Source organism: Callithrix jacchus, chromosome 15, assembly GCF_049354715.1.
Source record: "Callithrix jacchus isolate 240 chromosome 15, calJac240_pri, whole genome shotgun sequence".
Lineage (NCBI taxonomy): Eukaryota > Metazoa > Chordata > Mammalia > Primates > Cebidae > Callithrix > Callithrix jacchus.
Window position 1 is genome coordinate 9,713,128 of NC_133516.1, and position 27,868 is coordinate 9,740,995.

Consider the following 27,868-nt stretch of genomic DNA (forward strand, 5'->3'; position numbering starts at 1 on the left):
CCTGCTGCTGTCCCTGACACCATCACTAGGCACCAGGTCTTTGACTCATCTTTGTTGTTAGACCCACAACTTCATTTGAAGGCACAGTTTAGGAACATTCAGAGATTTTTTTGTGATACTTATTTTATATTTAGTCAACAGAATTTAAGTATTTTTAAATAAAAACGATCCACAGGGAGATGATTTGATTCAGCAGTGTGTACATTTTCCTAGAGGAGTATGCTGGAAAAGCTCTCTCAGCGTTTTGCAGGTGGTTGCTCTGGTAGGGATGCACTCATAGTGTTTAGTCATTAATGGAGATTTTGCCTCCATTCGAACCGGCTGACAGGTCCAGAGTGATTGCTCGTAGTCGTGTCACTAATACTTGTAATACTAAAAAATATGCTTGCTGCCAAAAAATTGTAGGAATATGTTTTTATGTTGTCTGACACATATTTCTGAAATAAATGAAACTCACAGAAGTTAAGCTGTCCATAGACACGCAAATTGTAATTGTTTAATTTAGCTTTTAATCTAAGCCTTCCCATCGTTTAATGATTTTGTATACAATCTATAGTAAAGAGAACGAGGATTTATTGAACAACTGTTATAAATGGACCAGCTCCCTAGGTCTAAGTAAATTTCAAGGCTAGTCTTAGCTAATTGAAAGAGTCATGATAGAAGTCTAAGGTAAACGCTGTACTTTCTAGGCCTTTGCTATTCAGATTGAATTGGAATCTGTGTTTGAACATTTCTATAAGCTAAGCCAGAGATGCTCAGAGGACACTCCAGGCAAGACCTAGAAAAATAAAAATATGACCAATGCTTTTTTTGTTTGTTTAGATGGAGTTTCACTCTGTCACCCAGGCTGGAGTGCAGTGGCATGATCTCGGCTCACTGTAACTCTGACTCCCAGGTTTAAGCGATTCTCCTGCCTCAGCCTTCTGAGTGGCTGGGATTATAGGTGCGCACCACTTTGCCCGGCTAATTTTGTGTGTGTGTGTTTTTAGTGGAGACAGGGTTTCACCATGTTGGTCAGCCTGGTCTCGAACTCCGGACCTTGTGATCCACCCGCCTCGGGCTCCCAAAGCACTGGTATTATAGGCGTGAGCCACCACCCAGCTGGACCAGTGTTTAATGCAAGGGCTCTCTTTTGGTTTATCAGAACTGCTGGTGGTGGCTGGTAAGGCAATGTAGGCAATGCATCATACTCAGCCCGCAAAAGGACGTTTTCGTAATATTAAATGTTTATACTCGGGAATCTACCAAAAAAGGACTTTCAAGTTACCATAGTCTAGCCAAGACCTGCAAAGCTGGAAAGCCAATCAAGGTCACCACAGAGGGCAGCTTTTCAGAAATGTTTGGCCAGAACTTAATGTTTTTGCTTTAATCTGAGATTTTTGTTGACAATAATAATATTTGAAAATTCGTTTGTGTTTAAGAAGATTCTACACAACAAAGGTATGGTTGCATATGAAGAAAATAAGGATGAATAAATGTATTTAAAATTTAACAAAAATATGGATCATGGCTATTTGATCTTGGCTTTTCTTGATGAATTTTCTGGTGTGTGGATTTTGAAACGGCACAGTGCTTCCTATCAGATCATGTCCTATTGCTCCTGGACAGAGTTCCTCCTCCTCTGTATAGTTTTCCCCACTGCTGCACTAGTAAGTCACCACACACCTATGGCTAAAAATGACACGAAGTCATTATTTAACAGTTTTGGAAGTCAGATGTCCACAATGGGATGCAAGGCTGTGTTCTCTCTTGGAGGCTTTAGGGAAGATCTATTTTCTCGAGATTTCCATCTTCCAGAGGCCACATAAATCCTTTTGTTTGTGGCCCTTTTCCCCATCTCCAGAGCTAGCAGGCAGCTTAGCATCTTCAAATGTCTTTCTCTCTCTATCTCTCAGCTTCTATTGTCACCCAGCTTCTGTCTCACTCTCGTAAGGATCCTGGTCATTACCTCAGGCCAACCAGGCAATCCAGGATAAACTCCCCATCTCGAGATCTTTTACCTGATTACTTCTGCAGAATCCCAAGGTAATATTCACAAGTTTTGAATATTAGGCTGTAGACATCTTTTGGTCATTACTGTCACATCCCCCTGACCCTTTAGGGAAGAATAGGGGACTGTTTTTTATTTCCTTGGGCATCAAACAGCGGTTCTACACCTCTGCTGGGAAGCTTTTTAAAATTCTTATGCCCAGGGTACACCATTTTTAAATTTAAATTTCTTGTGGTGGTCACAAGGCATCAGGTATTTTTAAAGCTCCCCAGATGATTTTATTGTGCAATCAAGGTGGATAACAATTAGGTGCCTCTTTTTCTTTTTAAAGACTCTACTGGGGTTTAGCTGGGATATATGAAAGTGCTTAAGTTTCATCAAACTGAATTCAGATTTTGTTGAGAGACAGGCACAGATTTCTAGGAGAATGTATATTTTAATAGCTCAATATTTGTTACTTCAGATCAGCTTTAAGGTTTTATACTCAAAAGGACAGGACAAAGAACACCTATTCTGTATGTATCTAGTTCAAGTACTATTGATTTAAATTAATTAAACCTATAGATTAATCTTATATTCTTTAAATGTGTGAATTAAAAAGCACGTCTGTTTTAGGATTTTTCCCGTAATCGTGTGAATTCAACTCAACACCTCACATGCTGTTTCAACTGTAAATCAATGATACCTAATGTAACCCCAGTATTCTGGGCTTGAAATTGGCTTAACAGTGAGTTACATGGACTGGAATATAGAATAATTTCTATCTAATGTGCCATCATTTAAAGTTTACTTCTCCGCATGGCTAGAAAAATCTAATGATTTAGGAGGGCTTATTTTGGTTGAAATTTGAGTGTACAATTTATACTGAACGGTCAAGATCTTTAGCCACAGCATGCAGAATCTTGACTCTTCTAATCTATACATTAGGAAATAATGTGTATATTCATAATTACTCCAGATAATTACTCTTAAAAAGTAATAATACTCTCAAGACAAGGAAGTTGAGATAATTCTTATTCCATGGACTGAATGTTTGCATTGTTCATAAATTTTTACTGGTTATTTTTAAGACTGGAGAAGAAAATCATTTGTATAGTGGGCTCTGTTGAGGATAAGAATTTGGGAGACAGCTACAATGTAAAATTAACATGAGCCATGAAATAGTCACTTGGTGTTTATGTTTTGATGATACAAAGATGACAAAGAATATAGTGGCTGAATTTTTCAGATGAGGATAAAAGGTCTAAGGAACAATGTTTGCCCTACTTCTACACTGATGAGAAATGTAGACAATATTGCATACATATTACATTACTAGTTTGCATAGGACGTTTTCACAGCTTATGGGGGCAACAAATAAAGCATTTGAAATAAAAAATGCCCTCTAGAATTACTCCAAAAGTAAAGTAAGCTTGAGTCTAAGTCATTGGTTAGATTCTTGTTGATAATTTTTATAATGGAAAATATTTATTAACAGAAAATGCCAATATAATAAATGAAATTGTGTGATACCAATTTCTCAACTCTGTTGTATATCAGGACCAACGAACGTGTTCATTAGAATTTTTGACGAACACTAAAATCACTGTTAAAAAATCCCACACCTGGAAGATCTTTAATTAATATGTAGTAACTAATAGCTACAACTAGGCACTCCAGATTACCTCATTTAATTACACCTCACAACAGCTATTCGATATAAGTAAAAGTAATACTGCATTTTACAGATGAGAAACCTGAGAACTAGAGAGATTTAGTAACTCTATCAATATCATACAATTAATAAGTGGCAGAACCAGGAGACACATCCAAATGTGATTCCTAACTACTCTAGATCACTTCAGTTCAAGCTAGTGCAGGTTTTCACTAACTGGTGCTTTGGATTCACATCATCCCAGACCGGAGCAGCGAACAAGCACAGGCCAAATCTTTGTGGCCAGTTTGGTTTGCAGGCCATAGGAGGCTAGAATGAGAGACACTGGAAAAAAAAGTTTTTAAGAAGTTTAGTTTTTCATTTGGATTTATATCAAGTACTCAATTAAACCATTCGTGGAATTATATTGATTCCTCTTAGTGTGTCCCACTTTGAAAATGCTCATCACCTGAAGATAAATTTGTTCCATTTTATTATTATCCTATAGAGGAAATATCTAAATTTTATTATTAGGGATCACTGTTTCTCAACGTGATCTTCCAATTACAAAGATAAGAATTCTTTCCTTGTAAAACACATGTTTCACTTTAGAATGCCTGAATCAAACTCTTTGGGGTCAGAGCCTGGGGAATCTGGCTTTGCTTTTGCAAACTCACCGGGTTATTTGTGGTAGAAATGAATTTCATTTGCTCAAAATCTAGATTCTGAAATTAGTGCTCATCACAATGATTTAGACAGACAATACAAAGCATCACAGAGGTAGGGTTTACTCCGTAGTCTGTTCTCCTCTATCCCCATTTCTTGCTAACTCCCTCCTGCCCTCTCTCCATTCATCAAACATTAAATGAAGTTTCCATAATGTGCAGTCACTGGGCTGGCCTGAGATACTGCCAAATAGTTAAGGAGACTGCATACTCCATCCCTGTTTTTGAATGCTTGAAAAGGCCAGCTGTAAAAAAAAGATGTTTGTTATTGTTATATTCAGATTTTCCAGAATATTTATTCACACAGCCCCTTCTTTAAAGAATGCATGCTACCCCAGAAAGCACCATTAGAAAAAGTGGATATGACAACGACATACTTATGATTTACATATCAAAATCCAATCAATAGGTGGGATTCTCTGGTGATGCATCATTGCCTTTTTTAAATCACTGTGCTTAAGCTAGCTCTTGGAAGTCCTCACATGTATTAGAGGCAATCCAAGTATTTGTGATACCAGACCTTATGTAGCCAAAAAGAATTCTTACTTAAAAGTTTCTACTTCTCTTTAGAAAGGTGTAAATTCAGATGGGGAGGGATACCACTGGGAGGAATGCCTGACGTAGGCGACGGGGTTGCGGGGAGATGTGGCATGTATGTACTTATACAACAGTCCTGAGGGATGCAGGATGTGCACATGTACCCCAGAGCCCAAAGTACAATTAAAAAAAAAAAAGAAAAATGCAAATTCAACCAATTCAATTATTCTGTTATAAATGTAGGTAAATAATTCAGTATCTTCATCTTGGTCTCTGTCTCGTTGCTATTTTTCAGTTTGCTTTATTTGTTGCTTAATTATTAAAGCATAATATGTACTTAAAAAGCACACAACTCAAACAAAACCATATAAAGTATACAGTGGAAACCAAAACTACTCCTCATTCCTGCAATATCAGTTCTATTCCTCACGAATATTTTTACATTTTCCCCATATTTTGTGTGGGAAATATGTTACTATTTTTAAATTTTAAATCATTTTAAATGTCCAGGAAAATAAATTTGTATAATATGTAATATATGTTGTAGATGATATAACTGTATCTTTATACAAAGATGCCATCACCTACTAGTCTAAAATTCACTTTTGTCTATTAAATATATTGCCTCTGGTTTCTGAAGCTCCCTGGAAATAAGGATTTTACATTCCTAATGTACCTTGCACAATTTTTAAAGTGCATCGCATGAACTATGTAATAACAGCATCTGGACCTAGTCTTAAAACAAATTCAAATTAGTAAACTTTCCCGGACATCCAGTACCACTTGGTGAGTTAGTAATGTCTTAGCACATTATTATATGAGGATGTTTTCTCATGTACTAGTTATAAGTATGCCACACAATTATTATAAATATCTTCTATATAAACATTTTTTCTAAATCAAACACTTAGTAAATATACTACAAGAGATTATTATTAAAGAAAAACTGGTATGAATTTTATTTTACACTAAGAAGCCTCTTGAAAGAATAAATAGTTGCTCTCTAATTTATGAGTCTAAGTTATCCAAATTTTTATAAGTCAGCATGTGGACTTTGTGGAGAATTTACAACCACCCAAATATGATAACAAAATTTTACTCTTCAAGGTTTACATTTCTTTTATTTGCAAAGTCATGATCAGCAAGAAAGATAAAGCTAAATATTTATATTTAAAACTGTTCTTCCCATAGTACTATTAGTACAATTTCTTTCCCCATTCTCTTTTCCACTTGGTAAGATAGCCACTGGAGAATATTTTTAGTTTATTTATACTGACCTGTTACTTGGCAAAATTTACATTTAAAACAAAATATTCTTTTGAAAGGATTAGCTATCATTACACTAAAAATCGGATTTGCAGAAAGTAGACTGGTGGTTGCCAGGGACTGAGGAGCTAAGAGAAGTAGGGAGATGTTGCTCAAAGGATACAAACTTTCAGAAGATAAACAGGTTCTGGGGATCTAAGAATGTACAGCATGACTAGTGATAAACAGTAACTAATTTAGCTGTGGTGGTCTTTACATAATGTCGATGTATACCAAATTATCACACTGTACACTGAATATATTCCATTTTGTTTCTCTATTAAACATTTTAAATTTTAAAAAATATAAAAAATGCAATGTATTACAGTATTTTGTAAAATAAAGTGAATCATGCATTTGATAAAAATACTCGGGCAGTAAAGAAAGACTAAAAATAAAATCTCCTTCTTCACATCCCTCCTCCCAACGAGCAGTGCCACTCCCCAGAGATAACTGTATTCATAGTGTCCTGTATTTATCCTTTCCAAGAAAAATGTCTATTATATAGCAGACACACACACACACACACACACACACACACACACACACATATACGTATGCTTTTTATTTTTTGTTGGTTCTGGGGTATGTGTGCAGGTTTATCATGCAGGTAAATTGCATGTCATGGAGGTTTGGTGTACAGATTATTTCATCACCCAGGTAATAAACATAGTACCCGGTAAGTAGGTTTTGCTCTTCTTTTTCCTCCCAACATCCACCCTCAATTAGGTCTCGGTGTCTGTTGCTCCTTCCTTTGTGCCGTATGTATTCAATGTCTAGCTCCCACTAATAGGTGAGAACATGGGGTATTTGGTTTTCTGTTCCTGCGTTAGTTCATTTACAATGTGGCCTCCAGCTCCCTCCATATTGCTGCAAAGAACATGATCTCGTGTTTATATCCTTTTTATTAGTTCCAAAATAGGATCATACCATATGCACTGTCCTGAACCTTGCCTTTTTTACCTAACACCATGTTTGAACTTTTATCTTACTGGCATTTACAGATTTACTTCACTTTTTTAAACAAAAGCACTTGATATCCCTCTTTGTCTCCACCATATTTTATTTAACCTACCCCCTCTTCTGGGATACTTGGGCTGTTTCTCTCTTCTTGCTATTAAAAATAATGCTGCAATTAACATGCTCATGCGTTTATTTTAGCACGGTTTTTGAAGAATATCAATGGTGCAAATTTCTAGCAGTGATAGTATTACTTGCATAGATTAAAATGCTCAATAGTACTCAAGATTCAAAAGCATGTCAAGAAGCAAGAACTCTCTAACACTTGTAGTGTAAGTGTAAATTGGTCAAACTTCTGGAAGGACAATTTGATTCTGCCTTAACAAAATTTGAAATTCACATATAATTTTAACCAGAAATTTCACGGTCAGAAATTGACCTCATCAACACATAAGATAATTTCTTATGAATATACCCTCTTACATTACATCTGTACAGCTTATAGAGTTAAGAGTATTAGAGCTGGAATTGAATGTAGAAATTATCTATTCCAATTCCTGAGGCCCAAGGAGATTAAGTTACACAGCGAACAGGTGCCCAACAGAGAAATTCTGCACTAGCTGCTAGATACTTCAAAGAGATGGACAATTAGACACATCCTTTTCCTCTCAGGCCTCTATCTCATTGGTCATGGTTACTATATTGCTATCTCTCTTCCTTGCTGTGTCTGTCCTTGTGTTGTTTTGTTAGATTTTTATCAAAGGTGTAGTTCTGTAGGTTTCGTATCCCAGGAAAACGTTTCACCAGAGGACAGGTCCATTCAGTATGAGTGAGGACTGGGGAGAATAAAACAGGAACCAGGGTGTTAAGCCTTAAGAAAGTAAGTTAGTGGCCTGGTAGCTGTCCTTTATAGGATGCTAAATTAAAAACCATTTTTTAAAAATACAACACTTCTGACACCAAATATGTGGGTTTTTCCTTCACATTAAGCAATTATCCAACTCCCGGGACACCAACTGGGTGTCCTACAATTCAGTTCTGACACTGTCTGGAGTTAGAGTAGATCTCACAGGTGAAGAGCTAAGTCCTGCACAACTGCCCATCACTTTAGACACTGATCACAAGTCTCAAGTTGTCACCTGCACTCTGACCAGCCACCTATAAATCGGTGGTTCCCAAACTCCTTGATAATTTGCTATAAGTGCTCATAAAACTCAGGGAAGCATTTACTTCTGATTGCCAGTTCATTACAAAGGCTGCTATGAAGGCAGCCAGCTGAAGAGGTGTGTAGGGTGAGATCCAAAGGGTTCTGAGCACAGCAGCTTCTGTCCCCGTGAAGTTGGGTGCACCACACTGCTGGCACATGGATGTGTCCAACAGCATAGAAGCTCTCCAAACCCCGTCACTGAGGGAGGATTCATCACAGAGGCACGGCTGGATATTCACTCACTCATTCCCTCACCCATTCTGGGAGGATAAGGGCGGGGCTGAAAGTTCCAAACTTCTAATCATGGCTCAGTCTTTCTGGTGACCAGCCCCCATTCTGGATTTATCCAGAAGCCTCTCCAAGAGTCATATCATTGGAACAAAAGATGCTCTGATTACCCAGGAAATTCCAAGGGATTTAGGAGCTCTGTGTCAAGAATTGGGGTCAAAAGCCAAGTGTTAGATGAAAAAGCTCCTAGCAGCCCTGTCACTCAGCAAATTACGAGGGTTCTAGGAGCTCTGCGCCAGAAGCCAGGGTAAGAGACCACATATATATTTCTTATTATGTCACAGATGGGAATTTGAAACAAGCAGTGGTCAAGGGTGATATCCTTAGTAACCAAGACAGGTCCTGAACTGTGGTGACCTTTGTCACTGCAAAAAGGAAAAGCATCTACCAGTTTTGTAAAACACACAGTGAGTCACAGATTTCCACAGCTAGCATCAATTGACTGGTCAATAACTTTATGTCCATAGATTTTAAGGCTTAAAATCTTAATACTTGTTACATATGGAAAACTGTAAGCTGGACATCAACAGGCAGTTCACATACAAAAAAGTAATTACTAACAGAAAATAAGAGAAAATTAGAATGAAATAATTAGAAAAAAATAACAGTCATGAAGCATCATTTTTCTGTCCAAGTTATCAAAGCATATCTTTGCATAGCAACATTTCAGGCTATTGAGATTGTTTTTGAAATGGATGTTCACTTGGGCAGGGGATGGGGAGAACCTTTGAAAACTCAGTTGACTGTACAGACTTAAAAACTGAAACATTTTGGCCCAATAGTTTTGCTACTAGAAATTTAGCCTGGGAACATCATTCAGAAAAAGAAAGTTGCTATAAACACCGGGATGTTCCCAGCAAGGTAATTTTTTGTACGAGAAAAATTGGAAGAAGCCTAAAGTCCAATAAATGAAGAGTGGTGAGTAAAATTGTAGTAGGTCAAATAGGTGAAACATTAAGTAGATGATTATTTTCAAAGCCATGTAAATTAGTAAGCAAATATCATACATTTATAAAATCAAGATGTGAAATTGTACATACACTAGTATTAATAAGTGTAGTGGTTGGCTGTGTATGAATAAATTCCAGAAAAGAATCTATAAATACACATACACACATATGCAAAGTAGACCTTGTATTATAATTTTTGTAATATTTTTATTTGACCAACACTAACAAAATTAAACAATAAAAATAACAAAACTAAAAAGACATGTAAATATTTTTACTTCGTATAGGTTTTCTGTTGCTTCTGTACATATTTTTATTAGTTCCACCTAGATTGTGAAGAAGAGGAGAGATATTTTGCTTAATACATACAATTTTAGGGAGACATTCTCTGAGTTTAAGCCCAATTACAGTGCACTATGTTAATTCACTTTGGAATGAGAGGACTCTAATGATACAACAATAGAATCAAATCAATTAAGACCTTAAAACTCGTTACTTTTTTAAAATGCAGGAAGATGTACAATTTCAAGTTTCAGCATTTCCAACATCAGGGAAGTCACTACCCCACAAAGCAGCATACTCAATTTATAAATAACTATTCATTCATTCTACATGTATTGAGCTGATCTTCTGTTTAGGATGAATGAACCAAAAGCAACAAGACTGAAAGTAGGAAGATCAGTTAGGAGACTCTCTATTTAGTGTAGGTGAAAGATAATGAGGCCCAAACTAAGTCAGCACCAAGAGAGAAAATGAGAGAACAAACTTAAAATATATTTAGACAACAGCTCAATTAAACTTAGTGACTAACTTCAGCCCAGATCCAAGGGAAGAGTATTAGATTTCCCCTCTCAATAAAAGTAGAAGATAATCTCTGGCCATCTTTACTCTGCCACACCCTCCTTCCATCTTCCATAAATTTGTTTTAAGATTTGAGCTCATCAGAGAGTCCAGACTTCTATATGTTTCTTTTCCTAATTTTTAAAATTGATTTTTATTTTTATGTATTTAGAGGGTACAAGTACAGATTTCTTACATTTGTATATTGTGTAGTTGTGGAACCTGGGTGTTTCATGTGCCCATCACCCACATAGTGAACACTGAACCCAGCAGGCAATTTCTGAACCCTTGCTCCCACACCACTGTCCTGTGTTTTGTAGTCTCCAGTGTTCGTTATTACACTCTGTATGTCCATGTGTACTCATTGCTAAGCTTCCACTTATTATTTAGGGGAAACAAAATACATGTTCAAATGTATTTGCAAATATATGTTCAAATACAGCATGTTTTTGACTGTTTCTGTATTTGACTCTGTTTCTGAGTTATTCCACTTGGGATAATGGCCCCTAGATCCATCCGTGTTACTACAAAAGACATGATTTCATTCCTTTTCATGGCTGCATAGCATTCCATAGATGGATGGATGGATGGATGGATGGATGGATGGATGGATGGAGAGATAGATGACATTTTCATTGTCCAATCCTCTATTGATGGAAATTTAGGTGGATTCCACATCTTTGCTATTGTGAACAGTGCTGTGATAAACACTTAGGTAAGGTATCTTTTTCATATAATGATTTCTTTCTCTTTGAGTGTCTACCCAGTAGTGGAATTACTGGATTGAATGGTAGTTCTATTTTTAGGGTTTTTTTTTTTTTTGTCTTCTCCAAATTTTATTTTATTTTATTTTATTTATTTATTTTTGAGATGGAGTTTCGCTCTTGTTACCCAGGCTGGAGTGCAATGGCGTGATCTCGGCTCACCGCAACCTCCCCCTCCTGGGTTCAGGCAATTCTCCTGTCTCAGCCTCCTGAGTAGCTGGGATTACAGGCACGCACCACCATGCCCAGCTAATTTTTTTTGTATTTTTAGTAGAGACGGGATTTCGCCATGTTGACCAGGATGGTCTCGATTTCTTGACCTCGTGATCCACCCACCTCAGCCTCCCAAAGTGCTGGGATTACAGGCGTGAGCCACCACGCCCGGCCCCTTCTCCAAATTTTTAACCACTGACTTATTTTATTGAGACTCAATTTATTTTACTTTGAAGGATCCTCTTTCCCTTTTATTTTTCTTCAACTTTTAAGTTCTGAGGTATATGTGCCGGATGTGCGGGCTTGTTACATAGGTAGACATATGCCTCGGTGGTTTCTTGCTCGGATATCCCATCACCTGGGTTTTAGGCCCAGCATGCATTAGCTATTCTTCCGGATGCTCTTTATCTCCCAACTCCCCACTCCGACATGCCTCGGTGTGCATTGTTCCCCCCAGTGTGTCCATATGTTCCCATCATTCAGCTACCACTTACAACTGAGGACATGCAGTGTTTGGTTTTCTGTCCCTGTGTTAGTTTGCTGAGGATAATGGCTTCCAGCTCCATCCATGTTCCTGCAAAGAACATGATCTTATTCCTTTTTATGGTGCAAAGTATTCCATGTCATTTATGTAGCACATTTTTCTTTATCCAATCTGTCATTACTGGGTGTTTGGGTTAATTCCATGTCTTTGCTATTGTGAATAGTGTTGCAATGAACATATGCGTGCATGTATCTTTATAATAGAATTATTTATATTCCTTTGGGTATATACCTAGTAATAGGATTGCTGGGTCAAATGATATTTCTGCCTCTAGGTCTTTGAGGAATCACCACACTGTCTTCCACAATGGTTAAACTAATTTACATTCCCACCAAAAGTGTAAAAGTGTTACTTTTCCTTCACAACCTCACCAACATCTGTTCTTTTTGACTTCTTAGTAATAGCCATTCTGACTGGCATGAAATGGTATCTCATTGTGGTTTTGATTTGCATTTCTCAAATGATCAGTGATGTTGAGCTTTTTTTCATGTTTCTTGGCCACACATATGTCTCCCTTTGAGAAGTGTCTATTCATGCCTCAATTTTCTTCTAGAGTTTTTTCAGTTTTGGGTTTTACACTTAAATCTTTAATCCATCTTGAGTTAATTTCTGTATATGGTGTAAAGAAATAGTACAGCTTCAATTTTCTGCATATGGCTAGCCATTTATAAAATAGATTTTCCCCATTGCTTGTTTTTGTTAAATCTGTCAAAGCTCAGATGGTTGTAGGTGTATAGTCTTATTTCTGAGTTCCCTATTTTGTTTCATTGTTTTATGTGTCTGTTCTCATACCAGTACCATGCTGTTTTGGTTACTGTAGCCTTGTAGCATAGTTTAAAGTTGGGTAGCATGATGCCTCCAGCTTTGTTCTTTTCACATAGGATTGTCTTGGTTATTTGGGCTCTTTTTAAATTGCATGATTTTAAGAAAGTTTTTTCTAATTCTGTGAAGAATGTCAGTGGTAGTTGAATGGAAATAGCTTTGAATCCATAAATTACTTTGAGCAGTATGACCATTTTCACAATATTAATTTTTCCTATTCATAAGCATGGAATGTTGTTTCATTTGTATATGTCCTCTCTGATTTCTTTGATAGTGGTTTGTGGTTCTTCTTGCAGACGTCATTTATGTCTCCTGTTAGCTGTATTCCTAGGTATTTTATTCTTTTTGTAGCAATTGCAAATGGGAGTTCATTCATGATTTGGCTCTCTGCCTGTTATGGGTGTATAAGAATCCTAGAGGTGTTTGCACATTGATTTTCTATCCTGAGAAATTGCTGAAGTTGTTTATCACTTAAAAAGCTTTGCGGCTGAGATGATAGGGTTTTCTAGATATAGGATCATGTCATCTGCAAACAAAGATAATTTGACTTCCTCTCTTTCTATCTGAATATCATTTATTTCTTTCCATTGCCTGATTGCCTGGGACAGAACTTCCAATATGTGTTGATTAGGAGTGGTGAGAGAGGGCATCCTTCCTTGTCTTGTACCAGTTTTCAAGGGGAATACTTCCAGCTGTTGCCCATTCAATATGATATTGGCTATGGGTTTGTCACAGAGGCTGTAATTGTTTTGATGTACATTTCGTCAATACCTAGTTTATTGAGAGTTTTTAACATAAAGAGATGTTGAATTTTATTGAAGGTCTTTTCTGCATCTATTGAGATAATCATGTGGTTTTTGTCTTTAGTTCTGTTTATGTGATGAAACACATTTATTGATTTGCATACCTTTTTTTTATTTTACTTTAAGTTCTGGGATACATGTGCAGAACATGTAGGTTTGTTACATAGGTATACATGTGCCATGGTAGTTTGCTGCACCTATCAACCCATCATCTAGGTTTTAAGTCCCACCTGCATTAGGTATTTGTCCTAATGTTCTCCCTCCCCTTGACTCCCACCCTCTGACAGGCCCTGGTATATGATGTTCCCCTCCCTGTGTCCATGTGTTCTCATTGTTCAACTCCCACTTATGAGTAAGAACATCCAGCATTTGGTTTTCTGTTCCTGTGTTAGTTTGCTGAAAATAATGGCTCCCAGCTTCATCCATGTCCCAACAAAGGACATGAACTCATTCTTTTTATGACTGCATAGTATTCCATGGTGTATATGTGCTACATTTTCTATATCTAGTCTAACATCAATGGGCATTTGGGTTTGTTCCAAATTTTTGCTATTGTAAATAGTGCAGCAGTAAACACAGTAAATATACGTGTACATGTGTCTTTATAATAGAATGATTTATAATCCTTTGGGTATATACCTAGTAATGAGATTGCTGGGTCAATGGTATTTCTAGTTCTAGATTCCTAAGGAATCACCACACTGTCTTCCACAATGGTTGAACTAATTTATACTCCCACCAACAGTGTAAAAGCATTCCTATTTCTCCACAGCCTCACCAGCATCTTTTGTTTCCTGACTTTTTAATAATCCCCATTCTAAATGGTGTGAGATGGTATCTTACTGTGGTTTTGATTGATTGGTTGGTATATGTTAAACCAACCTTACATCTTGGGGATGAAGTCAGTTTAATTGTGGTGGATAAGCTTTTTGATGTGCTGCTGGATTCAGTTTGCCAGTATTTTATTGAGGATTTTTCACTGTTGTTCTTCAAGGGTATTGCCCTGAAGTTTTCTTTTTTTGTTGTATCTCTGCCAGGTTTTGGTATCAGGATGATGTTGACCTCATAGAATGAGTTAGGGAGGAGTCCCTCCTTTTAATTTTTTTGGAATAGTTTCAGTAGAAATGGTACTAGCTCTTCTTCGTACCTTTGTTAGAATTCTGCTGTGAATCCATCTGGTCCTGGGCTTTTTTGGGTTGGTAGTTGATTTATTACTGTCTCAAGTTTGGAACTTAGTATTGGTCTATTCAGGGATTCGGTTTCTTCCTGATTCAGTCTTGGGAGGGTGTATGTATCCAGGAATTTGTCCATTTCTTCTACATTTTTACATTTTCTAGTTTATTTGCATAGAGGTGCTTATAGTATTCTATGATGGTTGTTTGTATTTCTATGAAGTCACTGGTGATATCCCTCTTTATCATTTCTGATTGTGTTTATTTGATTCTTTTTTACTTTTTTAGTCTAGCCTAGTGGTCTGTGTATTTTATTTATTTTTTTGGCTCTTTATCCAGCTTGCCATTCTGTGCCTTTTAATTTGGACAGTTAGCCCATTTACATTTAAGGTTTATATTGGGTTTTTTTGTTTGTTTGTTTTTTTTTTTTTGGTGACGGAGTTTTGCTCTTGTTACCCAGGCTGGAGTGCAATGGCACAGTCTCGGCTCACCGCAACCTCCACCTCCTGGGTTCAGGCAATTCTGCCTCAGCCTCCCGAGTAGCTGGGATTACAGGCACGCGCCACCATGCCCAGCTAATTTTTTGTATTTTTAGTAGAGACGGGGTTTCACCATGTTGACCAGGATGGTCTGGATCTGTTGACCTCGTGATCCACCCGCCTCGGCCTCCCAAAGTGCTGGGACTACAGGCTTGAGCCACCGTGCCTGGCCCAGGTTTATATTGTTATGTGTGAATTTGATCCTGTCATCACATTGCTGGCTGGTTATTTTGCAGACTTTTTTATGTGGTTGCTTCATAGTGTCACTGGTCTGTGGACTTCAAGGAGTTTTTGTAGTGGCTGGTAATGGTTTTTCCTTTCCATATTTAGTGCTTTCTTCAGGGAGGGAAGGAAGGGAGGGACCCCTCCTTGTCCAGACTGCCTGTATTCCTCAAAGCCAACAGGCTGAGAAAAACTGTCTACTGAACCACAAAGATGGTGGCTGCTCCTCCTTGCAAGGCAGGCCTGGTGGTGACTAATTCCCCCAGCATTTGCCTGTCTGAAAAAGGACCTTATTACTCCTTCACTTATGAAGCTTAGTTTGGACAGATACAAAATTCTGGTTTGGAAATTCCTTTATTTAATAATGTTGAATATTGACCCCCAATCTTTTCTGGCTTGTAAAGTTTCCACCAAGAGATCCACTGTTAGTCTGATGTGCTTCCTTTTGTAGGTGACCTTGTCTTTCTCTCTAGCTATTCTTAACATTTTATCTTTCATTTTGACCTTGAAGAATCTCATGATATATGTCTTCGGGTTGATCTTAGTGGCACTCTGTATTTCCTGAATTTGAATGCTTGCCTATCTTGCTACATTGGGAAAGTTCTCCTGGATGATATCCTGAAGTATGGTTTCCAACTTGGTTCCATTCTCCCTGTCTTTTTTAAGTACCCAAGTTAGTCTTAGATTTAGTCTCTATATAATCCCATATTTCTTGGAGGTTTTTAAAATTTCTTTCATTCTTTTTTTCTTTTCTTTTCTGGCTGTCTTATTTCAGAAAATCTTCAAGCTCTGAGATTCTTTCCTCCACTTGGTCTGTTCTGCTATTGATACTTGTGATTGCATTGTGAAGTTCTTGTGTTTTTCAGCTCCCTCAGTTCAGTTATGTTATGCTCTAAACTGGCTATTCTGGCTATCAGCTCCTGTATTGTTTTATCATAATTCCTAACTTCTTTGAATTAGGTTACAACATGCTCCTGTAGCTCAGTGAAGTTCATTGTTACCCATCTTCTGAAGCCTACTTCGGTCAATTCAGCCATCTCAGTCTTAGCCCAATTTTGTGCCCTTGCTGGAGAGGTGTTGTGTTTATTTGGAGAAGACGCACTCTAGCTTTTCGAATTTTCAGTGTTTTTGCATTGATTCCTTCTCCACTTTATGGGCTTATCTACCTTCAATCTTTGAGGTTGCTGACCTTCAAATGGGGTTTTTGTGGGGTCTTTGTTGTTGTTGTGTTTTTCTGCTTATTTGTTTTTCTTTTAACAGTGGGGCCATTCTTTTGTAGGACTGCTGTGGTTTGCTGGGGGTCCACTCCAGATCCTAGTTGCCTCAGTTTTTCCTGTACCTGGAGGAATCACCAGTGAATGCTGTGAAACAGCAAAGATGGCAGCCTGCTACTTCCTCTGGAAGCTCCATCCCAGGGGAATACTGACTTGTTGCCAGCCTTAACATACTTGTAGGATGTGGCTGGAGACCCCTGATGGGAGGTCTCAACCAGTTAGGAGGAATGGGATCAGGGACTCACCCAAAGAAGCAGTCTGGCTGCCTTTTTGTAGAGCAGATGTGCTGCAGTGGGGGATTGGGGGGTGGGGGGGGTCTTCCTTGTCTGGATAGTTTGTATTCTCTAAAACCAGGAGGCTGGAATGGCTGAGTTGGCCAAACCACAGAGATGGTAGTCACCCCTTCCCCTGGGAGGTTAGACCCAGGGTAAGATAAGAGCTGTGCCTTTAGACTTTGCTGGGTTGACTGAAGCACCCTCAGGGAGGTGTCACCCAGTGAGGAGTAATGGATTGGTGTCCCACTTAAAGCAGCAGTCTAGCCACGATCTGTCAAGGCAGCTGTGCTGCACTGTGGGGGACCCCTCCTTGTCCAGACTGCGTGTATTCCTCAAAGCCAACAGGCTGAAACAACTGAGTCTACTGAGCCACAGAGATGGTGGCTCCTCCTCCCGGGAACTTGATCCTGACTCAGGCAGAGCCTGCTGCCCCATCAGCCAGCTGGACTTCCAAGCCAGTGGGTCTCAACCTACACAGGGCTGTGGAAGTGGGATCCTCAGAATGACACCGCTTGCCTCCCAGGACTCCGACCCCTTCATAGGAACCTGCACAGATGGATCTTCCACCTCACTGCTGATCCCAGGGCTGGAGTATGCAAAATTCCTGGGTCTCTGTGTGTGCCCAAGTGGCTGCTCTGCCAAAACTCCATGCAGCTTCGTATAACAGACGCAAGCCCTGGTGGTGTGGACTCATGGGGAGATTTCCTGATCTATGGGTTTTAAAGATCTGTGAGAGAAGCATGGTTTCCAAGACAGGGTGGCACAATCACTCACCACTTTTCTTGGCTGGGGGTGGGGATTCCCTTGGCTCCATGCTGCCCCCAGCTGAGCTGTCACCCAATCCTGCTTCTCTTCACTCTCCGTGTGTCAAGCTGTTTACCTAGTCAGTCCCAATGACAGAACCTGGATATCTCAGTTGAGGGCGCTAAATTCATATGCTCCTTTCATTCATCTCCATGAGTGCCATGGACCTCAGCTACTTCCAATCAGCCATCTTGGCCTCTCTCTGGGATTCTCTTTCTTCTTAAAATCAATCTTTGGTCTACAGAATAATTTGTATTTTGTGTTTTAACTTTTAAAAATCAATTTTTCTGAATTCTAAACAGTGCTTCTCAAATATTAAGATACACACTAATCACCAGGTGATCTTACTGAGATGCAGATTACAATTCTGTAGGTCTGGGTGGGGCCTGAAATTTGCTTTCCTAACAAGCTCCCAGGTTATACAATGCTGCTACCCCTCAGACCACATTTTCATTTTACTTTTTTTAAATTATTATACTTTAAGTTCTGGGATACATGTGCAGAATGTGCAGATTTTTTACATAGGTATACACATGCCATGGTGGCTTGCTGCACCTATCAACCTGTCATCTACATTAGGTATTTTTCTTAATGCTATCCCTCCCCTAGGCCCCCCAACCCCTAAGAGGCCCCAGTGTGTGATGTGCCCCTCCCTGTGTCCATGTGTTCTCATGATTCAACACCCACTTATGAGTGAGAGCATGTGGTTTTTGGTTTTCGGTTCCTGTGTCAGTTTGCTGCGAATGATGGTTTCCAGCTTCATCCATGTCCCTGCAAAGGACATGAACTCATCCTTTTTGTGGCTGCATAGTATTCCATGGTATATATGTTTTCCCACATTTTCTTTATCTAGTCTAACATTAATGGGCATTTGGGTTGGTCCCAAGTCTTTGCTATTGTAAATAGCGCTGCAGTAAACATGCATGTGCATGTGTCTTATAGTAGAATGATTTATAATCCATTGAGTATACTCAGTATTGGGATTGCTGGGTCAAATGGTATTTCTAGTTCCAGATCCTCGAGGAATTGCCACACTGTCTTCCACAATGGCTGAATTAATTTACACTCCCAACAACAGTGTAAAAGCATTTATATTTCTCCACATTCTCTCCAGCATCTGTTGTTTCCTGACTTTTTTATGATTGCCATTCTCATTGGTGTGAGATGGTATCTCATTGTGGTTTTGGTTTGCATTTCTCTAATGACCAGTGATGATGAGCTGTTTTCCCATATGTTTCTTGGCCACATAAATGTCTTCATTTGAGAAGTGTCTGTTCATATCCTTTGCCCACTTTTTGATGTTTTTTTCTTGTAAACTTAACGAAATAAAGCATGAAGACAAGATTAGAGAAAAAAGAATGAAAAGAAACAAAGTTTACAAGAAATATGGGACTATGTATAAAGACCAAACCTACCTTATTTTATTTTATTTTTTTAGCACTTGGTTGTTTTATTTTCTCAAAAATAAAACAGAAAAGAGGTGGGGCCCCAGCTCAGCAGCACATGGGCAGCTCGGAGTTGCGGCCTCTCTCTTCCAGTGCTTGCCCCCGCCTTTCCTCCAGCCCCCACTGGCAGCCAACAAGTCAATGGAATTTCTGGCCTCTGGGATGTCACCCCAAAAGCTACTTGAGTTGAATGAAGAAAGACTTTCTCGGTTAAAGCAGAGCCAGAGCTACCAGGCCAGGCATTGCTGGAGGCTGGCATCATCCGAGCTTTCCTGTGTCCTGCCCAGCCTCAGTGGGTCTTCCCCCGGCCCTCTGAGATGACATCCTCAGGCTGGGCAGGCATGTACCATTCTACCCAGGAGCCATCATAGATGGGCACGTCAGGCTTACCGCAGAGGTAGGCCCCTAGCACTGCGTGGCAGGCTGTGACGCCAGATCCACATGTGGCCACTAGTGGCTTGGCCAGGTCCACGTTCTTCTCCGGGAACAGATGGCGGATGTCCTCAGGGCTCTTCTCCAGCCCCTCCTGGGTCAGGAAGTCTGTAAAGGGGATGTTCACAGTCCCCGGGATGTGGCCAGGTTCAATGCCATCTCGAGGCTCCGGCTCGGTGCCGCAGAACCTGCCGGCGGCTCAGCAGTTCACCACCTGGAAGCGCTGGGATTCCAAGTTCTCCTTGATGTTTTCATAGGTCTTGATGAAGGCGGGGTCCAGCTGAGCGATGAATGTGGTGGGCACAGGGTGGCTCTTACCGGAGCTGAGCAGGAGGTCCTGGCGCAGCCAGTGGCAGAAGCCACCATCCAGCAGTGACACGGCGCAGTGGCTGAAGGCATGGAACATCCACCAGACTCGCGGAGCGAAGTAGAGGCCCTGGTCACTGGCGTCGTAGATCATGACGTGGGTGGCTGCGCCCATGCCCAGGCGGCCCGCATACTTTGCGAAGTGCTCGGTGCAGGGCAGCATGTGGTCGTAGGGCAAGGTGCAGTCGCTGCACTGGTCGATGTCCAAGAAGGCGGTGTCGGGGATGTGGCACTCCTCAAACTCGCGTTGGGCTTCGCACCCCAGTTTCGGCAGGTACCAGGAGGCATCCAGCAGCTGCATGGGCTGCCCAGCATGAGGTATATCCTTTGCCCACTTTTTGATGTTTTTTTTCCTTGTAAACTTAATGAAATAAAGCATGAAGACAAGATTAGAGAAAAAAGAATGAAAAGAAACAAAGAAAGTCTACAAGAAATATGGGACTACGTGTAAAGACCAAACCTACCTTTGATTGGTGTATCTGAAAGTGATGGGGAGAATGGGACCAAGTTGGAAAACACTCTTTAGGATATTATCCAGGAGAACTTCCCCAATCTAGCAAGACAGGTCAACATTGAAATTCAGAAAATACAGAGAAGACCACAAAGATACTCCTCGAGAAGAGCAACCCCAAGAAACATAATCATCAGATTCACCAAGGTTGAAATGAAGGAAAAAATATTAAGAGCAACCAGAGAGAAAGGTCGGGTTGCCCACAAAGGGAAGCCCATCAAACTAACAGCAGATCTCTCTGCAAATACCCTACAAGCCAGGAGAGAGTGGGGGCCAATATTAACATTCTTAAAAGAATTTTCAATCAATTTCAGATCTAGCCAAACTAAGCCTCAAACGCAAAGGAGAAATAAAATCCTTTATAGACAAGCAAATGCTGAGAGATTTTGTCAACACCAGGCCTGCCTTTAAAAAGCTCCTGAGGGGAGCACTAAATGTGGAAAGGAAAAACCAGTCCCAGCTACTGCAAAACATACCAAATTATAAAGACCATCGACATGGTAAAGAAACTGCATTAACTAATGGACAGAATAACCAGCTACCATCATAATCACATTCACACATAACAATATTTACCTTAAATATAAATGGACTAAATGCCCCAATTAAAAGACACAGACTGGCAAATTGGATAAAGATCCACGGGTGTGCCATATTCAGGAGACTCATCTCACATGCAAAGACACACATAGGCTCAAAATAAAGGAATGGAGGAACATATACCAAGCAAAAAGAAAGTAAAAAAAGCAGGGGTTGCAATCCTAGTCTCTGATAAAATGGATTTTAAATAAACAAAGATCAAAAAAGCAAAAAAGAGCATTACATAGGTACCAGATACCTATGTAATAGGATCAATGCAACAAGAAGAGCTAACCTCCTAAATATATATGCACCCAATACAGAAGCATCCAGATTCATAAAATGATAAATTCAAAAGTTCTTAGAGACCTACAAAGAGACTTAGACCTCCACACAATAATAGTGGGAGACTTCAACACCCCACTGTCAGTATTAGACAGATCGATAGACAGAAAATTAACAAGAATATTCAGGACTTGAACTCAGCTCTGGACCAAGCAGAACTAATAGATATCTACATAACTCTCCACCCCAGATCAACAGAATATACATTCTTCTCAGTATCACATCACACTTATTCTAAAATTGACCACATAATTGGAAGTAAAACACTCCTCAGCAAATGCAAAAGAACAGAAATCATAACAGTCTCTCAGATCACAGTGCAATCAAGTTATGACTCAGGATTAAGAAACTGACTCCAAACCACACAACTACATGGGAGCAGAACAGTCTATTCCTGAATAGATAAATAATTGTGTAAATAATTAAATCAAGGCAGAAATCAAGAGATTATTTGTAACCAATGAGAACAAAGACACAATATATCAGAATCTTTTGGGCACAGGTAAGGCAGTGTGTAGAGGTAAATTTGTAGCACTAAATACCCACAGGAGAAAGCAGAAAAGATATAAAATTGACACCCTAACATTACAATGAAAAGAACTAGAGAAGCAAGAGCAAAGAAATTCAAAAGCTAGCAGAAGACAAGAAATAACTAAGATCAGAGCAGACCTGAAGGAGACAAAGACACAAAAAGCCCTTCAAAAAAATCAATGAATTGAACAGCTGGGTTTTTTTAAAGATCAGCAAAATAGATAAACCATTAGCCAGACTAATAAAGAAGAAAATAGAGAGAATCAAATAGACACAATAAAAAATGATAAAGGGAATATCACCCCTGATCCCACGGAAATACAAACTACCATCTGAGAATACTATGAACACCTGTATGCAAACAAACTAGAAAAATCTAGAAGAAAGGGATACATTCCTGGACACATACACCCTCCCAAGATTAAACCAGGATGAAGTCAAAGTCCTGAATAGAACAACAACAAGTTCTGAAATTGAGGCAGTAATTAATAACCTATGAAGCAAACGAAGCCCAGGACCAGCTGGGTTCACAGCCAAATTCTACCAGAGGTACAAAGAGGAGCTGGTACCATTACTTCTAAAACTATTCCAAACAATAGAAAAAGCAAGACTTTTCCCTAACTTCTTTATGAGGCCAGCATCATCCTGATACCAAAACCTGGCAGAGACACAACAAAAAAAGAAAATTTCAGGCCAACATCCCTGATGAAAATCGATGCGAAAATCCTCAATAAAATACTGGCAAATTGAATCCTGCAGCCCATCAAAAAGCTTATCCACGATGTGCAAGTTGGCTTCATCCCTGAGATGCAAAGCTGGTTCAACATATGCAAATCAATAAATGTAATCCATCACATAATCAGAACCAATGACAGAAGCCACGTGATTATCTCAATAGATGCAGAAAAGGCCTCTGATAAAATTCAACATACCTTTATGCTAAAAACTCTCAATGAACTAGGTATTGATGGAATGTGTCTCAAAATATTAAGAGCTATTTATGACAAACCCACAGCCAATATCATACTGAATAGGCAAAAGCTGGAAGCATTCCCTTTGAAAACCAGCACAAGACAAGGATGCCCTCTCTCACCACTCCTATTCAACATAGTATTGGAAGTTCTGGCCAGGGCAATGAGGCAAGAGAAAGAAATAAAGGGTATTCAAATAGGAAGAGAAGAAGTTAAATTGTCTCTGTTTGCGGATGACTGATTGCATATTTAGAAAACCCCATCTTCTCAGCCCAAAATCTCCTTAAGCTGATAAGCAACTTCAGCAAAGTCTCAGGATACAAAATCAATGTGCAAAAATGGACAAACCAGACAAAAACAAGCAATGGGGAAAGGATTCCCTAGTTAATAAATGGTGTTGGGAAAACTGGCTAGCCATATGCAGAAAACTGAAACTGGACCCCTTCCTTACACCTTATAAAAAATTAACTCAAGATGGATTAAAGACTTAAACGTAAGACCTAAAACCATAAACACCCTTGAAGAAAACCTAAACAATACCATTCAGGACATAGGCATGGGCAAAGAGTTGATGACTAAAACACCCAAAGCAATGGCAACAAAAGCCATAATTGACAAATGGGATCTAAATAAATTAAAGAGCTTCTGCACAGCAAAAGAAACTATCACCAGAGTGAACAGGCAACCTACAGAATGGGAGAAAATTTTTTCATTCTATCCATCTGACAAAGGGCTAATATCCATAATCTACAAAGAAACAAATTTACAGACCATATTTCTTATTGCATAGATCTAGAATATTGTATGTTCACCATTGCTTAGATCACTTTGCTTCGTAACACTTTTTTAATCAGTTCATTTTGAGGAGACAGAATAAAGTTACAAATGATATTATTTCCTAAGCTTTTTCAAGTGATATAATCGGAAATAAGTCAAACCAATTATTTATCAAATTATTCTATCAATTTATAGAACATTTGATAAATATATGTACAGATAGCTAAAGTTCCCTATCATAAATATATGTCACTTTGCCTGTTTTTTTTTTTGAGACGGAGTTTCGCTCTTGTTACCCAGGCTGGAGTGCAATGGCGCGATCTCGGTTCACCACAATCTCCGCCTCCTGGGTTCAGGCAATTCTCCTGCCTCAGCCTCCCGAGTAGCTGGGATTACAGGCACGCGCCACCATACCCGGCTAATTTTTTGTATTTTTTTAGTAGAGATGAGGTTTCACCATGTTGACCAGGATGGTCTTGATCTCTTGACCTCGTGATCCACCCGCCTCGGCCTCCCAAAGTGCTGGGATTACAGGCTCGAGCCACCACGCCCAGCCTACTTTGCCTATTTTATAAATGAAAATATATTGACTTAAAAAAATTTTTTGAGACAATGTCTCTGTCTGTCACTCAAGCTGGAGTGCAGTAGTGTGATCACATCCCACTACAGCCTTGAACTCCTGGACTCCAGTGATCCTCCTGCCTCAGCCCTCCAAATAGCTGAAATTATAGGCACAAGCTACTGTGCCTGGCTAATACTTTTTGTATTTGTTATAGCGACAGGGTCTTGCTGTGTTGCCCAGCCTGATCTTGAACTCCTAGGCTCAAACAATCCTCCCACCGCGGCCTCCCACAGATATGCACCACTGTGCCCAGTCTGAGAAAATTTCTAGAGGGTCACATAGCAGTGGTATGAAGCAGGTATAATTGTCTTCATTCTATAGATGAGGAAGCACAGACTTATAGAACAGAGAACAGGCAAATTGCCCCAGGTAAGAGCTGGAGGGAGGTAAAAGTTACCTCCCTAATCTGGATTACCAGACCCTGAGCTGTACAAAATTAAAGGAAAAAAAATCTGATAAAGATTTGTAAGACAAGCATTGTTTATTTACTAGTCACATGAATCAATATTCCAAGCACAGAGTACACCAAAAATTTGGGAGGAATAAAACCGAAGTCAAGTTTATGAATATTTGAAAAAAAAAATCTGTCCACTTGGACATGAGAAATATCATTCTCAATTTATTTGTCATCACTCGCCGTAGTTAAAGAAATACTGTCAACAAGCCTGGTTCTCCCGAACAGCTGTAATGATATAATGACATGAGCAAGTTCAAGTCTTCCCCCTCCCCTTCCCAATCCCCCAAGAACAGGCTTAGGTGTAGTGATGGCATTGTCATGTTGAAGTTGAATTGAGAGCTTTTTTTCTTTGTTGAACACCAAGAGTCAGGTCTGGGGGGAGATCTGTAAGTACTATAATTAACTTCAATTTTAATTTCTGGGTGTCTTTTTTCCTTCCTACTGCTGCCAAGGTTCTCCTTCAGTCCCATCAGTTAGAGCAGCATTCACAAAGCTCAGGCCAGATTCCTTTTGGCAATTTTTAAGAGGTTTCTGGGTGATGTGCTCAAGCTCTTCTGGGAGACTTGGAACCAAATTAAAGTGTGGCTTGACTATTAAAAAGGGGCCACTGGTTTTAAGAAACAAGTTTCCTTCTCTGTTTGGGGGAAACTTATAGGGGTTGGATTTTTAATACTTCTTGGTTTGCAAATTGTTTTGGTATTCAATTAATCTTTAGTTCATTTTTTGAAGTTTGTTTTATTATTCCTTCCATTTCTGTCAATATTTCTTTTCTTTATATATGTTCACACATAGATCTACGTGTATTTATTCTAGGGTGTGAACGAGAGCACTGAAAGACCCAGAAAATGTATCCCTATAACCTACCCCACTGTTGTTTAAATTAAGATCCTCACTCCTTTTAAAATTCAATGTACGTTACTTGGAAGTTACATTTCATATGATCTGTTATAATGTTCATGAGTCCACAGATTAATAGTGGACCCAACAGAACAAGTGAAATAAAAATAAAATCTACCGAGGAGTTAGGCTTAATGAATGAAGAGGCCTACTATGTAATCTGTTGCAGAAAGAGGACAGGACGAGGGCAATGTGGATAGACGGAAAGCTAACAGGCATCCAGTTCTGACATTTACTAAGGGGTTAAAATGTGCATGGTATACTAGGCATTTTGCAATTTTAAGAACTTACATGACATAATTTCAGTCCTCAAGGTGTCCACAGTCTAGACAGAGAGACAGATAAGACCATAGACAGTAAAAGGCAATGCTATGGGAATTACCTAGGAAAGAGATTTCTTTCCATGAATGCAGAGGATATTGGGAAAAGTTCATGGAGGTGATTGCATTTGAGCCAATTCTTAAAAGATGAACAGAAATTCAATAAACAGGAATGAATGGTAAAGGCAGTTTAAAAGAAAAATAGCTTATGCTATTATCATCCACAGAGGTGGGAAAATGAAAACCGTGTACAGAGAACACATGATTAAATTGAAAGATTTCCATGAAGACCATAGGATTGAAACCTAGAAAAGTAAACTCTCCTTTTTCATGGTTTTGCCGGTGGCATATATCCAAGCCCAGTGCTGCTCCCTGTGTTTAAAGCATGCTTCTTTTCCACAGACCTTCCGATTGAGAATCACTGTACCAGGTCTTTCGCTGGCATGTGTTGTTTTTCTTTCCCTTGCTCCTCAGTTTACCTCTTTTTTCTATTTTGTAGTTCATACATGATGTGTCCGTTTCTATCATGAAAGCTGTTGAAAGATACTGATTGAAGTGATTCTTTTTGAATTAATTAGAACTTAGATTGCCATATCTGACTTTTTTCTAGGCTCAAATGTTAATATCTGTTTTTATTTTATAGATGTCACGTTCAAATTCAGGATCACTATTTTCTCACTAATTCTGATTGACTTGTATCATCTGATTTAAGTTATATCCATCTCTGGGCTTCAGCTACCTCCATGTTATGTGAACATCGCAGATTTTTAGGTATGTCAGTCAATCTAAATGTAGATAAAGCACTTATTCTCTAAATTTGTCCCCTTGTAGTGTATTGCTTAATCATTTAATCATTAAAAAGTTTTGAGGAAGACTTTGAACAGAATGGACATTGAGGGCCAACCCCTGGCATCTGAAAGCTCCTTCTTTCATCCCTCGCTTTAAAATTCTCCTTTTGTCAGTAAGAAAAATTTGCTTTGCTGAAAGTGAAAAAGATACCTTAATTTTTTATAGCTCTTCCTAGCCTTACATTTACTTATTATTTCCAGAGCCAAAAGTTCTCATTTTCAGGAAAATATATTATCATTATTTTGTTGGACTCATAAAACTATAGTATTTAAAAGTATCATATTGTTGAAGCTATTAGTGTACGTATTGGACATATCATAGGCCACTGATACATATTCATCCAAATACTTACAGATAAGGGTAGCCCGTTTTTACCTTCATTTCATGCTCTTTTTCAAGATGTGAAGGCAATACATTCTTCTCTTGCTTCCGTCTGCTCCCATCACTCCCTCTTGTTTTGTTTTCTTGTTTTGTTTTTTTTTTTTTCTGACAGCATGGAAACTACAGTTACAGCTTAGCACGTTTTGCTTATGGAACTGTGCCAGAAGCAGTTTTGAAGGTGTTTTAAAAATGAAGACATCTGGCAGCTGGCATACTTACAATTCATTTGCCAAAGACAAGTTGCACGCTGCTGGAATTTTCAACTGAAGGGTCATACACCAGGTAAGAAAGCAGTCAGGCGGAGCTGGTGCATAGGCAGCCACAGGCTGAAAAATGGTTGTTTTGATGGGCTAAATCAGGAAGCACGTGTATCATCTTCCTGTCCAGCCCACCACCTTTGTCACTCTAACCCTTTAAAAGAGGTAGAAGGAAAAAAAAATACAAGCTAAGAAAATTGACAGTGAATCATAAGGCTGTGACATGTCAATAAAAGTCTTGGCAACTTGGCAAAAGCAAAG

General features: G+C 39.1%; 1 protein-coding gene and 1 pseudogene across 11 annotated transcripts in view; one reads left to right on the forward strand and one right to left on the reverse strand.

Annotated features, from left to right (window-relative positions):
• The window catches only part of FXR1 (FMR1 autosomal homolog 1), an 819,632-nt gene that overhangs the window by 545,146 nt on the left and 246,618 nt on the right, over positions 1 to 27,868 (forward strand). The window lies entirely within an intron of this gene.
• Positions 18,503 to 20,698, reverse strand: LOC100407138 (3-mercaptopyruvate sulfurtransferase pseudogene; annotated as a pseudogene).